This window comes from Arvicola amphibius, chromosome 8 (assembly GCF_903992535.2).
Source record: "Arvicola amphibius chromosome 8, mArvAmp1.2, whole genome shotgun sequence".
In the NCBI taxonomy this organism is placed as follows: Eukaryota; Metazoa; Chordata; class Mammalia; order Rodentia; family Cricetidae; genus Arvicola; species Arvicola amphibius.
Genome location: NC_052054.1, coordinates 73,960,208 through 73,976,148, shown reverse-complemented (window position 1 = coordinate 73,976,148; position 15,941 = coordinate 73,960,208).

The following is a 15,941-nucleotide window of genomic DNA, read 5'->3' as shown; positions in this document are numbered from 1 at the left end:
TTTTTTCCTGCTACGGCTGAAAACCGAAAAACAAACATTCAGCTTTTCATCAACACCATTTAAGTGTTTCGTGGCAGGACCTCTTAAAAGAGCTGCAAGATTTTGCAGCTAAAGCTGAGTCAGGAAGCCTCTCTTAGATGAGAGTGCTTGCTAGCCAAATCCGAGAAATTGCTGCGACCAAGAAAACATGCTTTACTCTATTCTTTCCCAAGCTTTCTCAAGCTTTCTGTGGATTCAGTTATCCACGTTGGGTGCCATTCTGTAGTGAGGAGCTGCGGGCAGGTCTGCTTTTTGTCCTGCCCGGCTCCCGCATGGCTAGCTTTACACCTGAAATAACATCACACAAATTGTATTCTTTTAAATACTGCCTGGCCCATTACTTCCAGCCTCTTACTCACATCTTGACTAACCCATATCTAATAATCTGTATAGCACCACAAAGTGGTGCCTTACCAGGTAGATTCTAGCGTACGTCCATCTTGGGCTGGAGCTTCATCGCGTCTCGCTTCTCTCTCTGAGGAGAGGCACAGCGGTCTGTCTAACTTAGGAGAGGTGTAGCATCTGACTGATCCTTCTACCTCACTTCCTCTTCCTGTTCTGTCTACTCCACCCACCTAAGGGGCGGTCTATCAAATGGGCCAGGCAGTTTCTTTATTAGCCAATGAAATCAACTCAAACAGAAGACTCTCCCACATCACGGGGGTTATTACTATCTGGTTTTGCACCCAAAATCAGACAGACTTTGGCGCTAGCCTTAGTCCTGAACCAGATTCCAAAGTTCCCCCTGGTACCTCTGACATTTCCTTTTGGTCCCTATGCGACTCTGCCGATCCTATGGACCGGCGAGTCTCCTCCTCCTGTATTTCTTCAAGTATCTCTTTAGCTGAGATGACCTCCTTTCTCACTTTCACTTTATCAGTAAGTAGGGCATCGTGAACCAGGCGCCATAGCGAAAAGGTAGATATAGGGACTCTATCGGCACCCTCCTTTCTTGCAGCCATTTCTGCAAATCCATTTTTACCTGTTTCCAATCAGAGATATTCAAACCTCCACCTGTCAAAAAAACATGGGCTTGCTATGGCTATATTCTTAAAAAAATCTTCTATTGTTCTCTCTTTGACCGCAGTTCCTTGTTTCTCTAACAATTTAGCTATCTGATATATCAGGTCTCTCTTACTGCTTGTGGATCCCATTTTACCCCAATCCGTCCTTACAGGCCTAGGACGACCCTGTCTGCTATCGCTTCATTCTCAGATCTTGGTCAGATCTCGGTGGGACATCCACTTTGCCATGCCAGCACAGCAACTGTCGTTCTTCTGAGCGAGGGACATCGGGATTAACACGCAACACAACTTCAGGTTCTGCAGACAAGCCGTTTATTCCACTTTCTCACATGTATATATAGCCCTCAGCAGGGGAGGCCAAACCAGCAAAAGCAGGAAGCTCATCACCGTAACTCAACGGCTTAGGGGTAAACATCCTTAGAAACATTGCCGAAAACAACAGATTGTTCCTGTTTCTGTTCCTGTTTTCAACCAACCTAAAGAGTGCAAAACAGATCAAGTGGGGGTGCAAAGGCCTGTCCTCGATGGACCCAACACTAGAGAAGCTTCTAGAATTCTTTTGACAAGGAACAAAGGGAAGGTTGGTAGGGACATAGCTTCTGGTAGACATACTGTGTTCTCTATTATGGAGAGCAACATTTCATGTGTGAAGTCTGTGAAACTCAGAATGTTCAAAGCTGGAAGGTTCTCAGAAAAGCTGAGACCAGAGCACCCAGGAAAGTATATATAAGAGATGGTCATGTGAAACCACAGAGCTCAGGATAGGATTCTAACCTAATGAGAGTCAGATGGATGTGAGAGTAACACTGGGGAGTGTGATCTAGTGTGAAGAAGGAACCATCACAAAGGTCAGATTTTGAGGTCTGGGCCTTGAATCTGCAGCTGAGGGGAAATATGGAGATACTGTCACAGCATACATGGGCCTCAGTCTGTTCTAGCCCTGGGTGGACATCAAGCGATATGGGACCTCCTAGAGGATCAGGCTGAGGCTTTCTGTGGAAAGGGGTCATGGCCATCATTGATCCATCTTCCAGGAAGTGGTGAGTGGGGGATGGTTTTTTGAGTAGGAGAGGGAAGTTCCCATCCAACACTGCTCTTAGGTATGGTTTTTTATTAGTTTATTTTTTAGCCAAAGAAAGGCTTAAAACTTCTTCAGTCTCCATGAAGGACTTGGTAAATGAATGTGGAGCATGGGTGATGGAATCAGGGTGGAGGCTTGGGGTCTGGAGGTGGAGGGTTGGAAAACATGGGCTGAGGTCCAGGGGTGTGTGCAGGAGGCCAACACAATAGAGTCACAGGGATGGAGAGTAAGGTTTCTAAAGATCCTGACAGAATGGTGTGGAGACCAATTCAGGGGGTTGAGACAGGACAGGGGATGGAAAGCTGAAGATCCAAGGATACATTTTGAGATGGAAATACAGAACTGAAATATGTGGTACTAAAATTAGTCAACACAGACACAAAGTATCCTGGTGGGAAGGACAGATCTATGTGAGAGTAACAGGGTGTGAATGAAAATAACCACATTGACTCACATCTTTGAATTCTTGGTCCCCAGTTGGTGGAAATGTTTGAGACAGGTTAGGAGGTGTGGCCTTGTTGGAGGAGATGTCACTAGGGTTGGACTTTGAGGTTTCCAAAGCCCATGCCTTTCCCAGATAGCACTCTGTCCACCTCCTACATGGATGAGACGTAAGCTCTCAGCTACTGCTTCAGCGCCATGACTGTCCACCTGCTTTCATGTTCCCGACCATGACAGTCATGGCCTCACCTCTGAAACTGTAAGTCCCAGTAAATCCGTTTTCCTCTCAGCTGTGCTGGTCAAGGTGATTTAGCAATGCAATGGAAGAGTAACTAAGGCAAAGGGCATGAAGGGAGGACAGACTCTCAAAGAGAAATCAGAGATGAGACCAGAGAAAGCAGATTCACAAGTACCTTGGCAGACATCTGAAGATTAATTGACACAGCAAAATTTCACAAATACAGGCTAACCAGGGATGGAATCAGCCATGTAAGAGTCAGTCAGAGGAGCAATGTAGGTGACACCTAGACTTCGGTGATGTATTTCTTGTTTCCAAGGGCCTTTGTGTGGGTCCATATTTCTATTTGGTATGGCACATACCCTTCCAGACAGGCTGTTGATACCCTAACAAAGAATCAGGATGTTGTTTTGACCCTTTCTTTGTAATTTAGAGGATTCCTGAAAAGAGGAGCTAATTTAGCATATGTGAGAGAGCTAGCATACAGAGCAGGAAGGCATGACAGCAAGTATAGGTAGATGTGGATGTGACTAAAAGCCATTCACCTGGTTACCTAGGAAACAGGATGCTAATCAATTTCCCCCTCAGTTTTCGTTTTGATATAAAGGCTGTTTGGAGAATAAATGCAAGGAATTTTTCAGGATGTGAATCCTGGATATCATGAGGGATCTCTGAGAATCTCACCCCCTCCCATAAAGCCATGTTAGTTGTGTCTTTATTCCTGAGCCTCTATGTCAGTCCAGAGAAATAGTTTATGGTCTGGGCTGCCACTGTACCATGACATAATGGTGCCCAGATGTGAGGCTGATCCGTGAATTCCAAAAAAACACAGAAGTGACAAGATGTACGGAGTAGAACATGAGGAACTCATGAGAGAAAATTGTACCACAGGAGGATACGTGAGTATGAGTGCTTAGAAGTAGACAATAGAATTTAAAGAAGTATAGAGAAGAGGGACAAAATTTAAATCAGGAATAAAACATTGTAAATAATAGAAAATTCAACTATATATGTTAAGAGCTAAAGGAAGTTAAGAACAGAAACAATGGCAAAAATATTTAATATATGTAAGCCTGATCATTGCAGAAATGCAACTTTTATCGCTGCTAAATGGGTAGGAAAAGTGAAGGGAAGATGGTTTTTGGCCCAAGAATTGCCTTGGTTACAACTGAGGTTGGGGAGCCACATGCAGACATAGTAGCCAAATAAATCTAACCCACCTTGGGGGGAAAGGCAAGCAGAAGACAGAGTAAGTTTAGAGAATAAATTTAACCCTAAACTGTCAGCAGCCCAGAGTCAATCAATGGAACAGAGGAGAGGATTCAGGAATTCTATTAATTTTATGATTACAAGTTTGTTTTTTTTTTTTTAAAAAAAAAAAAAAGATAGTTAAAAATTGATGCAGCTACACCAGCCAGAGCTTGTGAGGGCAGGTTGCAAATGGAGAGAGACTGCATGCTACCTCCTACCCTGAGGCCCAGCTTTAGCTTGGACTTGGAGAGGCATGTTTGCAGAAATGCTAGCCTCAGGGAAATGCAGCTTCAGAACAATTAAAAATAAATTAGCAGGTTGCTTATGCTTTTTATTTCCAGTTCACAGTTTTGGTTTTTTTGTCAAAAATATGTAGTTTGTAGGTGTGTGGACTGATATCAGTTCCTTTGATACATATATCCATTTTAATCTAGTTTCAGTTCTGTGGCTCTGTAAGAAAGTTTTAAAGTCAGAGATTGTGATGCATTCAGAAATTCCTTGCTTGTACAGGACTTTAAGATTGTTTAGGCTACCCTGAGTTTTTATCTTTTCTTATAAAGTTGGTGATTGCTCTTTCAAACTGTTTAAAGAATTTTGTTATAGTTTTAATTGGCATTGAATCTGTAGGTTGATTTCAGTAAGATTGTCATTTTTGCTATGTTGGTTCTGCTTTCCCAAGAGAATAAGAGATCTTTCCATTTTCTAATGTCTTAAATTTCTTTCTTGAAAGATGTAAAGTTCTTATCATACAGGTTTTTCTACTTGTGTGGTTAGAGTTATTCCAAGATATGTTATGGTATTTATGGTTATGGTAAAGGATGATGTCTTTCATTTATCATATGTGTAGAAGAGGTGAATTTTGGGTTGTTTCAGATTCTGTCTATGACAAAGTAATTCTGCTGTGAACATAGTTGAGCACATGTCCTTATGGTAAGGTTGAGCATCTTTTGTATATATAGCCAAAAGAGGTATTGCTGAGTTTTAAGGTAGATTGTTGCCTAAATTTCTGAGAATTCACCAAACTAATATCCAAAGTGGCTGTGCCAGTTTGCACTTCCACCAAAAGTGGAGGAAATTTTTTCTTTATCACACATTCTCTTAAGCATAAATTGTCAGCAGTGATTTTAATCTTGGTCATTTTTACAGGGATAAGATGGATTCTCAGAGTTTTGATTTGCATTTCTCTAATGGTTAAGAGTGTTATGTTTGAGCATTTCTTGAATATCTTTCAGTCATTTTAAGTTCATCTATTGAGAGTTTTCAGTTTAGATCTGTAACATATAAAGTTATTGAATTATATGATCTTTTGATGACTAATTTCCATATTTCTTCATATGGTTTTTTATTATTATTAATTTCTGCCTCCTTCCCGCCTCCCATTTCCCTCCCCCTCCTCTCTCCCCTAACCCTCCCTCTCCAGTCCAAAGAGCAGTAAAGGTTCCCTGCCCTGTGGGAAGTCCAAAGTCTTCCCCCCTCCATCCAGGTTTAGGAAGGTAAGCATCCAAACAGGCTAGGCCCCTCCAAAGCCAGTACATGCAGTAGGATCAAAACCCAGTACCATTGTCCTTGGCTTCTCAGAAGCCCTCATTGTCTGCCATGTTCAGGGAGTCCAGTTTTATCCCATGCTTTTTCAGTCCCAGTCTAGCTGGCCTTGGTGAGCTCCCATTAGATCAGCTGCACCATCTCAGTGAGTGGGTGCACCCCTCGCAGTCCTGACTTCCTTGCTCATGTTTTCCCTCCTTCTGCTCCTCATTGGACCTTGGGAGCTCAGTCCAGTGCTCCAATGTGGGGCTCTGTCTCTATCTCCATCCAATGCCAGATGAAGGTTCTATGGTGATATGCAAGATATTCATCAGTATGGCTATAGGATCTGGCCATTTCAGGCTCTCTCTCCTCAGGTGCCCAAGGAACTAGCTGGGGACCTCTCCCTGGACACCTGGGAACTCCTCTAGAGTCAAGTCTCTTGCCAACCCTAAAATGGCTCCCTTAATTAAGATACATACTTCCCTGCTCCCATATCCACCCTTTCTATATCCCAACCATCCCATTCCCCCAAGCTCTCCCCATCCTCCCCTTCACACTTTTCTCTCCCCATCTCTCCTTACCCCCATTCCACCCCACCCCCAAGTTCCCAATTTTTGCCCAGCACTCTTCTCTACTTCCAATATCCAGGAGGATAAGTATATGTTTTTCTTTGTGTTCACCTTCTTATTTAGATTCTCTAGGATCACAAATTATAGGCTCAATGTCCTTTATTTATGGCTAGAGACCAATTATAAGTGAGTACATCCCACGTTCATCTCACCAATGGTGAGAGAGGAGTGTTGAAGTCTCCTACTATTAGTGTGTGTGGTTTGATGGCTGCCTTGAGTTCTAGTAATGTTTCTTTTACATAAGTGGGTGCTTTTATATTAGGGGCATAGATATTCAGGATTGAGACTTCATCCTGATGAATTTTTTTGTTATGAGTATAAAATGTCCTTTTCCATCTCTTCTGATTGATTTTAGTTTGTTAGAAATTAGTATGGCCACACCGGCTTGTTTCTTAGGTCCATTTGCTTGGTAAACCTTTTCCCAACAACCCTTTACTCTAAGTAGATGTCTGTCTTTGTGGTTGAGGTGTGTTTCTTGTAAACAGCAGAATGTTGGATCCTGTTTTCATATCCAATCTCTTAGCCTGTGCCGTTTTATAGGTGAGTTGAGTCCACTGATGTTAAGTGATATTAATGACTAGTGGTTATTAACTCCGGTCATCATTTTTTTTGGTAGTAGAGATTGTGTGTTTCCTTTCTTTGAATTTTGCTGGTCAAGGGTCGCTAGATATCTGAGTTATTGTGGACATTGTTGGACTCCTTGGTTTTTGATTTTCCTTTTATTACTTTCTGTAAGGCTGGATTTGTGGCTACGTATTGTTTAAATTTGTTTTTGTCCTGGAATATTTTGTTTTCTCCATTTATAGTGAACGAAAGCTTGACTGGGTATAGTAGTCTGGCTTGCATCCATGGTCTCTTAGTTTCTGCAGTACATCTATCCAGGACCTTCTGGCTTTCATGGTTTCCATAAAGAAGTCAGGTGTAAGTCTGATAGGTTCACCTTTATAAGTTACTTGACCTTTTTCCTTTGCAGCTCTTAATATTCTTTCTTTATTCTGTATGTTTTGTGTTTTGGTTATAATATGGCGAGGGGATTTTTTTTTTTTTTGATCCAGTCTATGTGGTGTTCTGTATGCTTCTTCAACCTTCATAGGAATGTGTAGAAGGAGCGGTGGGCTGTGTCCCACCACCCGGCCGCCAGCTAGCTTTACATGGAAACTGTATTCTTTTAAACACTGCCTGACCCATTTGTTGTTTCAGCCTCTTATTATCTAATTCTCACATCTTGTTTTAACCCATATTTAGTAATCTGTGTAGCACCGCGAGGGGACCGCAATCAGCAGTTTAATTCTGAGAATGAGCCTGCAGCACAGAAACTCTTCATCCAAGTTACAGCCAAATCTGACACACAGAGCACTGCGCAGTCTGAAAACATCTCTCTGTATTGTGGCAGGAATCCGCCATGTTCTTCCGCCTGCCTAAGCCTGATTTTGCCATCTGCCCAGATGCAGTCAGGTAGCAGTGAGCCATTGGCATGGTCTCAGAGTATTTTCTTTCCGATCCCGAGTGGGCACACAAACATCCAGTCCCATAGAAGCCATTAAAATGCTTTAAAGCCAGAGTTTGTACTGGCAGCACAGCCCCAGGAAGCCGCGTTTTAAAATAACTCAGCTTTTTCTCTACCACTATTGTTGAAACAGGAAATATGGCACGTCCTCAGAAAAATTTCTCTGCAGCACACTCTAGCAAACAGCAAAAAGCTGTGTTAAACTCTCTCTCTCTTTTTAAAGCTCTCTCGGGTTTTTAAGTGGATTTAGTCCATCACGTTGGAGCGCCAATCTGTAGAAGGGAGTGGTGGGACTGCGTCCCGCCACCCGGCTAGCTTTACCCAAAATAATTACACGGAAACTGTATTCATTTAAATACTGCCTGGCCCCTGGCCCATTATCTGCAGCTTCTTATTGGTTGATTCTCATATCTTGCTTTAACCCATATTTAGTAATCTGTGTAGCACCACGAGAGGTCCCTTACCAGGAGAGATCTTAACCTGCATCCATCTCAGAGAGGAGAAGCATGGTGACTGCATATGGTGACTGCCTGAAGCATCTCCCCAACTCCTTCTTCCCACAATTCTGTTCTGTCTACTCCGCCTACCTAATTTTCTGTCTCTTAAAGGGCCAAGGCAGTTTCTTTATTAATAATGAAAGTAACGCATAGACACTCCTCCATCAGGAATGTCTTTCTTTAGGTTGGGAAAGTTTTCTTCCATAATTTTAATAAATATATTTTCAGGACCATTGAGCTGTAATTCTTTTCCTTCTTCTACCCCTATTATTCTTAGGTTTGGTCTTTTTATTGTGTCCCAGATTTCCTGAATGTTTTGTGATGAGAATTCGTTGGATTTGCTGTTTTCTTTGATCAGTGCATTTATTTTCTCTATGGTATCTTCAGAATCTGAGATTTTTTTCTTCTATCTCTTGTATTCTGTTGGTTATGCTTATTTCTGTAGTCCCTATTCGTTTACGTAGATTTTCCATATCCAGCCAGCCCTCGGTTTGTGTTTTCTTCCTTGCCTCCATTTCAGTTTTCAAGTCTTGCACTGTTTCCATTCTCTGTTTGATTGCTTTTTCTTGGTTTCCTAGGATATCATTTACAGATTTACTCAATTCTTCAAACTTTTTGTTACTTTTCTCATCCATTTCTTTAAGGGAGTATTTCACCTCCTGTTTAAGGGACTCTATCACTTTCATAAAGTCAATTTTTTCTACTACTTCTTGATTAAGGTATTCAAATCCTCCTGTTGTAAGTTCGCTGGGTTCTGGTGCTTTCATGTTGTTTTTCAAATTGTTGGAGGAATTCTTGCATTGGTGCCTGCCCATCTCATCCTCCGACTAATCCCCTATGGATCTTCTTTTACAGATTCAATTCTCCTTGCTGGCCAGGGAGCTTGCAGGCAAAAGGCCTAACTTGTTGCAGGCAGGCTATTGAAACAAAGGAACTCCCACCCACCTGGTTGCATTCATTACCCAGGCCCAGCACACAAACAGGCTGAGCTGGGGGCTTTTATGGCCCCGAAGAGGGGAAGAAGAAGGGGGGGTTCTGAATGCAAGCTGGGATGGGATAGGAAGAGAAAGGCAGTATCCAGGGAGAGTAACCCCTGCAGGAAGACTAGTCTGGTTGATTCTAGCTGCTGATCAACCATGCCCAATCAAGCTGGAGGTGTCCAAGAGGTTGGATAAGAAGTTCGTTTTCTATGGGCATGCCCTTGGGAGTAAGGAAGCCCCTTTTCTTCCAGAGTGCAGAATGAGTATGGCCTATTAAGAAGACATACTTAGCGTCAGTATAGATATTAGCTCATTGGATTTTGGCTATTTGGAGTGCCCTAGTCAAAGCAATTAATTCGACCTTTTGCGAGGAGGTTCCCATTGGCAGGTGGGTGGCTTCTACTGTGTTAGTGGAAGTGACCACTGTTGTTCTTCTTTCTGGCGTGGGGTGTATCGTGGAGCCGGAGGAAGGGAGACCCAGGACGCGACCACGTGCGTGGGAGGATTATTTATTAGGGAAGGGGGTGCTCCACAGTGCGGGGTCAAGGGAGGGAGGAACAAGAAAAAAGAGGGGGGATGGATTTAACACTGGTATATATAAGAATCTGCGTAGGCGTGGTTGTCCATTGTGGTGTTTCTGGGAAATGTAGTCTTCCAGTCCGGCGGGGTGAAACTGATCCTTCTGGGAGGTGTGGTCCTCATCCCATGAGAATCACAACCACTGCATAAGCTGCCTGGCAGTTTCCTGATTTATCTATTAGGGAGCTTCTATCAACAAACAGGGGAGTTGGGAATCTGTAAGTGGCTGGTATAGACAACCTGGCCATGGTGAGGTTAAAGCCTTTACAGACTCTGGGAAAGAGTGAGAGGAGGTACCAGAAGGGGAGGAAACAGGAAGGAGAATTTTGGGATTAATGGCAGGGCTGGAGGCCAAAGCAATTTGGGGTTTTTCTAGAAACAGTAAATGAAAAACCTGAACTTGTGAAGGCCCAACCAGAGAGTGAGAGAGAGAGAGAGAGAGAAAGACAGAGACAGACAGAGAGAGAGAGAGAGAGAGAGAGAGAGAGAGAGAGAGAGAGAGAGGAGTGTCTCAGATGTTCTGAGAGGCAGGGTGTGATATACCATGATTGGCCTGGACACGATGATCTTGAGAGCTTCCCAAGTGAGTTCAGCTGCTACTGCCAGGGTTCTCAGGCATAGTTGCCACTCACTGAAGGTGAGGTCCAGCTGTTTGGATAAAAAGGCAACAGCTTTATTACAATGCCCAACCTTTTATGTTAGAACTCTCGTGGCCACTCCCGACCTCTCATCTGTATAGAGATGATAACCTTCATGGGGTCTGGAAGACCAAGAGCAGGTGCTGCTAGAAGGGCATCTCACAGTAAAGAGAAGTGGCAGTGGACGGTGGTCAGGTGGGTGAGGGGTGAGGCCCCATGGAGGTCTCTCTGGCTGCCTGATACAGAGGTTTGGCTGTAAAGGCAAAGTTAGGGATCCAATGGTGGAAGAGCCCTAGCAGGCCCCAAAATAAGAGGATTTGAGCACCTGTGGTTTGGGGCTGTAAATTCTGCAGGACCTAGACCCTGTCAGAGGTGAGGGTCTTAGACCCCAGGCTAAGTTGAACACTCAAATATACCACTGTAGGAGAGCACAACTGAGCTTTAGTTGGCCAGACTTGATATCCCAAGAATCCGAGGAAGTTCAGAAGTGCAGAGGTGGCCTGTTGGGACAAAGACAATGTAGGAATGCAGAGAAGGAGATCATTAAAATATCGGAGGTGTGTGCTAGGACCTGGGTCAAAATTTGAGAGATCTTTAGCCAAAGCTTGGCCAAAGAAATGGGGGCTGTCCCAAAAACCCTGAGGGAGAACAGTCCATGTAAGCTGTCTGGAGAACCAGGAGTCAGGGTCCTCCCAGGTGAAGGCAAAGAGGAAGTATGAGTCAGTGTGTAAAGGGACAGTAAAGAAGGCATTTTAGGTCCAGAACAGTAAAGTAGAAGGTGGTAGGAGGGATGTTAGACAGGAGATTATATGGGTTGTTAACCAGTGTGTGAACTAGAATAACTGCATCATTTATGGGGCTGAGGTCTTGAGCCAAGTGATAAGCACCAGAGATCTTAAGCATGGGAAGGACTGGAGTGTTGCAGATTGAGTTGATAGGAATCAAAAGTCCTTGAGGTAGGAGATGGGTGATAATAGGCTAAGGCCTCAGCAGTGGGTTTCAGAAATAGGAAACTGGGGTCTGGAAGGGAAGAACGAAGAGTCTTTAGGACAAACTAGGACTGGCTGGTGGTGAGTAGCAACCACAGGAGTGGAAGTGTCCCATACTTGGGGATCTGGTGGATCAGGGAGAGTAGGGACAGAACAATCTGGGATAGGAAGCTGTGAGGCTATTTAAGTGAGAAGAAAGTGTGACTCAGGAGAGTGTGTGGGGACCAAAGTGAGCATGGCCCCAAAGTGGCTGAGAATATCTCGACCAAGTAGAGGTGCAGGGCAAGCAGGTATGACTAGGAAAACATGAGAGAAGAATCACCCTGCAAGAATGCAGGGCAGTGGCAGAGTTTTAACTGGGGAGGAAGAGGTCCATCTAACCCCATGACTGAAATTGGTGAGGGGAATGTAGGGCCTAAATGAGATGTTAAAACAGAGTAGGTAGCCTCTGTGTCCAAAAGAAAAGCAATGGACTTACCTGCCACGTGCAGCTTTACCTTAGTCTCAGAGAAAGGTATGGGAGTCACCAAGTCTGTGTTGTGTCAATTCCATAAGGCTAAGAATTTCGAAGGCTGGCACAGTCTCACTTGCTGTTGTTGTCGAGGCTGAACCTCCGTGCCATGGCATAATGAATGAACCATACCCTGAAGGAGGCAATGGACCATGATGTCCTACCTCTGTCAGCTGTTTTGGCCATGTTGATCATCCCAATATTATTCTGTGGCTGGCATGGCCACTTCCCCCACAGGGACTGCACTGTCTACTAGGTGAGTCTGGTCTGCATACTGTCTATCTGCTGCCTGAATTCTGTTTCCTTCTTCAGGAGTCAGAATAGAAGCCTGGGTGACAAAGAAGTCATATCAGGTTAGACTGTAGGCCTGGGACAGATAGTGAAACTCCTTAATATAAACAGAAATATTAGCAGAGAAGTAACCCAATGTCTTTTCTATCTGAGAGAGATCTGGAAAAGAGAAGGGAACATGGACTTTAATAATAACATCAGCTCCAGCTGCCTTTCAGAGAGGCCGAGAAGTACAGGGTTATGCTGAGATCTTGTGTGAAAGGAGATGAGTGGGGATTGGGAGAGGTTTTCCAGTGTTTAGAGGGGGTCTAAGAAGTAGGTTGAGATGTGGGGGATGCAGATAGAGGGAGGGAAGAGGAGTAGGGTGAGTAGGGAGAAAGTAAACCTTGAACTTCCAGTTTGGCTGGGCAGGGAGTTGGTAGAGTTAGAAAAGGTGAGGAATGTGGAGAATGTTGTGTAGCAAGGGGTCAAGGGAGTGGGGGAGGGGCCAGTGTGTCAGGCTGCATAGTCATGGCAGAGCTTTCAGGGTCCCAATTCCAGATGGTCGGGAATCTGGAGGTGCCATGTCCCCAGTGACCAGAAATGGTGCTGCAAGACACTGGCTACTGAGGGAGGGGAGAGGGGGCAGTGTCCAAATTCATGGACATATGAGAGCTCTGTCCATTTATCCCCACAGTGGCAATAATTTTCTAGGTCCTGGAGGATGAAAAACTCAAGAGTTCCCTCTGGTATACATCATTGTGAGAAGAAAGTGTGACAAAGTTGTATTGAGGGCAAATCTAGTGCATAAAGATATTAGCCTTTTGGGACAGATTGTATCAGACAGTCCCAAATTATAAAGATCTTGTAGGAGGCAGCCCAGGGGCGATAACAGATCTGGCTTTGAATTGCAAGAACCTATTTTAAAAGTCCATGTCCAGTTGTGGGGCTCAATTCTGTCACAGTGCATCTACTGGGGCATCTCTTGAGCCAAAACGGGGCTGTGAAAATTGAATGGTATGCATTCCTGGCCACGCAATCTTCCCCTCAGCTAAGCCTGGCTTTGCTGCTTGGATGAGACTTTGGGTGTGATTGTGACTTCAACAGAAAGCCCCAAAATTGACAAACATAGCTGTGAATGGATCCCAAAGCCCTATTGACATAGAGCAAAAACAAGGGGAGCTTAAGGAGACAAAGCCAATCTAGCCTAGAAGCCGATTTTAGTTTGGCAGAGAGCACTCCCAATAAGAAAATTTTCCTACACGTGGCCTTGAGTCCATGGGAAAAACACCTTCCCCCACCCCCAGTGAGAGATCCAAAACATTAGGAATATTCCTAAAAATGAGCCTTTCTGCCAACACATATAATCCCAATCAGACCGAATCAGACCTCGTTAAAAGATATCCAGGTTTCATTGGATACCTGTTTTCTCAGGTGGTCCAAGAGGGGAACAGAAAGCCAACAGGACCATTGAGGGGAAAAGGGAAGACCATTCCCACAGGGTATTTAAACTGCTCCCCTCACCAAGAGAACAAATGTGGCTTTCCAGTCTTACTTCCCCATCTCCTCTCTGAGGGCCTGGGGGCCACCCAGAAATCCTGGCATCCATTAAACCTGGGCTTTTTCTAATTCAGTTTGATTTGGTCAGATTCAGATTATTGCATCAGTGGAGACTTTTATTGTGATGTAAAAACTTTTCGAAGATGTTTGTGTTAATGACTTTGATGCAGAAAATCTTGGGGGAACAATTTAACGTTTAGAAAGGCACATAGTTGAGTGAGGTCTTTGAGGTCAGAAAATAAAACAATGGCAGCCTGGCTATTGCTGGCTGATGTGCCTTGATCACAGGCGATGATTAATTCCTTGTACCCATTTTAGCTCTCAGTTTTCTGATATGATTTAATAAAAATACTGTTGATGAGTGGGTATGCACCCTGAGAGTTTAAAAAAGAAATGATGGTTTTTTGTAATCAAGAAGGTAGATTTGTGATTCTTTTGAGATTTTTTTATAAAATTACCTTTTGAGATAAATTATAAAATGATTGGTCCTTTCTTAGTAACCCTAAAATGCAGCCTGCCAGTAAAGAACTGGCTGAGAAAAATACCTTGCTCACTTATACTCTGTTAATGTATAACAAGTTGCTTAGCTATGAATGTATGCAGATCTTTGGAAATCATTGCCTTTCTTTTCTTCAATACAGGGCTTCTCTGTGTAGCCATGGCTGTCCTGTCACTCACCCTGCAGACCAGGTTGTCTTGAGCTCTCAGAGATCCGCCTGGTCCCGCCTCCCAAGTGCTGGTGTTAAAGGTGTGCGCCACCACCACTCAGCTCGTTTCTCACATATAATATATAAAGGGTTTAATCATGTAAAGGAAATGAGAAACATGCTGTTGTTTACTTTTATTCATTGCAATTCTTCACTTGGAAAATAGAATATAATTGCATTATTTTTATACTGCTTAGAAGATTTTTGCTTGAGTGTATACACTGTAATGAAAAATAAGAGATTTGAGAGACCTTGACATGGTGGAGATGTGTGTGTGTGTGTGTGTGTGTGTTTGTATGTGTGTGTGTGTGTTTGCATGTATGTGTGTTTTCCTTTTTCATTGCATGAGAAAATTATGTTTTACTCCCTTGAGAAAAAAATCTATTGTGTGATCAATTGCTGACTCCATGCCTCCTCTTTGGTTCTTCAACTGCTGAGGGTGATTTTGTCCTAAACATAGTTAACAACTAATCATCATATTTCAGCCCTCTGCATTACAGGGTTCTATATTATTTGCCTCCTATGAAATAACAAGGCTAAAGCTCTTAGCTACTTAGACTTTCATAGAGAAGTCCAAACATGTTTACTAAAAACTGTCAACATCACATCTATGGTTGGTAAATTAAAATGCAGTCTAACTGCTCCTATAATTGTTAATAATAGGACAACATGCTTATATTATGAGTCGATATGAATTCTGAGCATCTAAAAAATATAAAGGCCAGAGGATATCAATACAGTTTATAAGGGTATAAAGGCATAAATGCTTGGATTATATGGGTGTGAGATGATAATCTGAAAAGTATAAATACAGTTTATAAGAAACACTGGCTTAAGATGAATATAAAAATTATTACAGAATTTCTTTTCCCTTCCATCATATCATTAAACTAGTATTTCAGAAGTTCAGAGTTTAACATTAATAGAGTTCTGACAAGCTAACTGAGCAATTACTGTTTGCTGTTGGGTCCAAGCTCAAGATTTTAAATTTCTTTTGGTTGTCTTCTGAATATAAGCTCAAATCTATAGTTTTTTCTAGGACTCAAGGGTGTGAGTCTACTCCTGCTGTTTTACAGATACCTGTTCCATGCTTTTCCTACAATATGAATTTCAGTGCAGATTTATAATGTTAATATACCTAAAACTCTTATTTTTTTCTAAAATGATTCATACAAACTTCAGAAAATTGAGAGAATTATAAAACTTGAATTCTCACAAGTTAAAAGGATTATGGTATTTTTCTCTTTCCTGGTCTTGGGGCTCTGCCCCTCCCTCAATTTTGAGGCTGTAAATTTATAATTTTCAAATGAGTTCCTCAATCTTAACTCCTGTTCCTTGTTTGTATCTGTCTTAATAAGTTCCTACTTGGCTGACAAACACATCCAAGCATCAGTTGCTGATGACAACCTGTTCCAAATGACTATGAGTCCGAACTTGTTGAAATCTGGTGTGGACCTACCTTACCAATTGTTGCC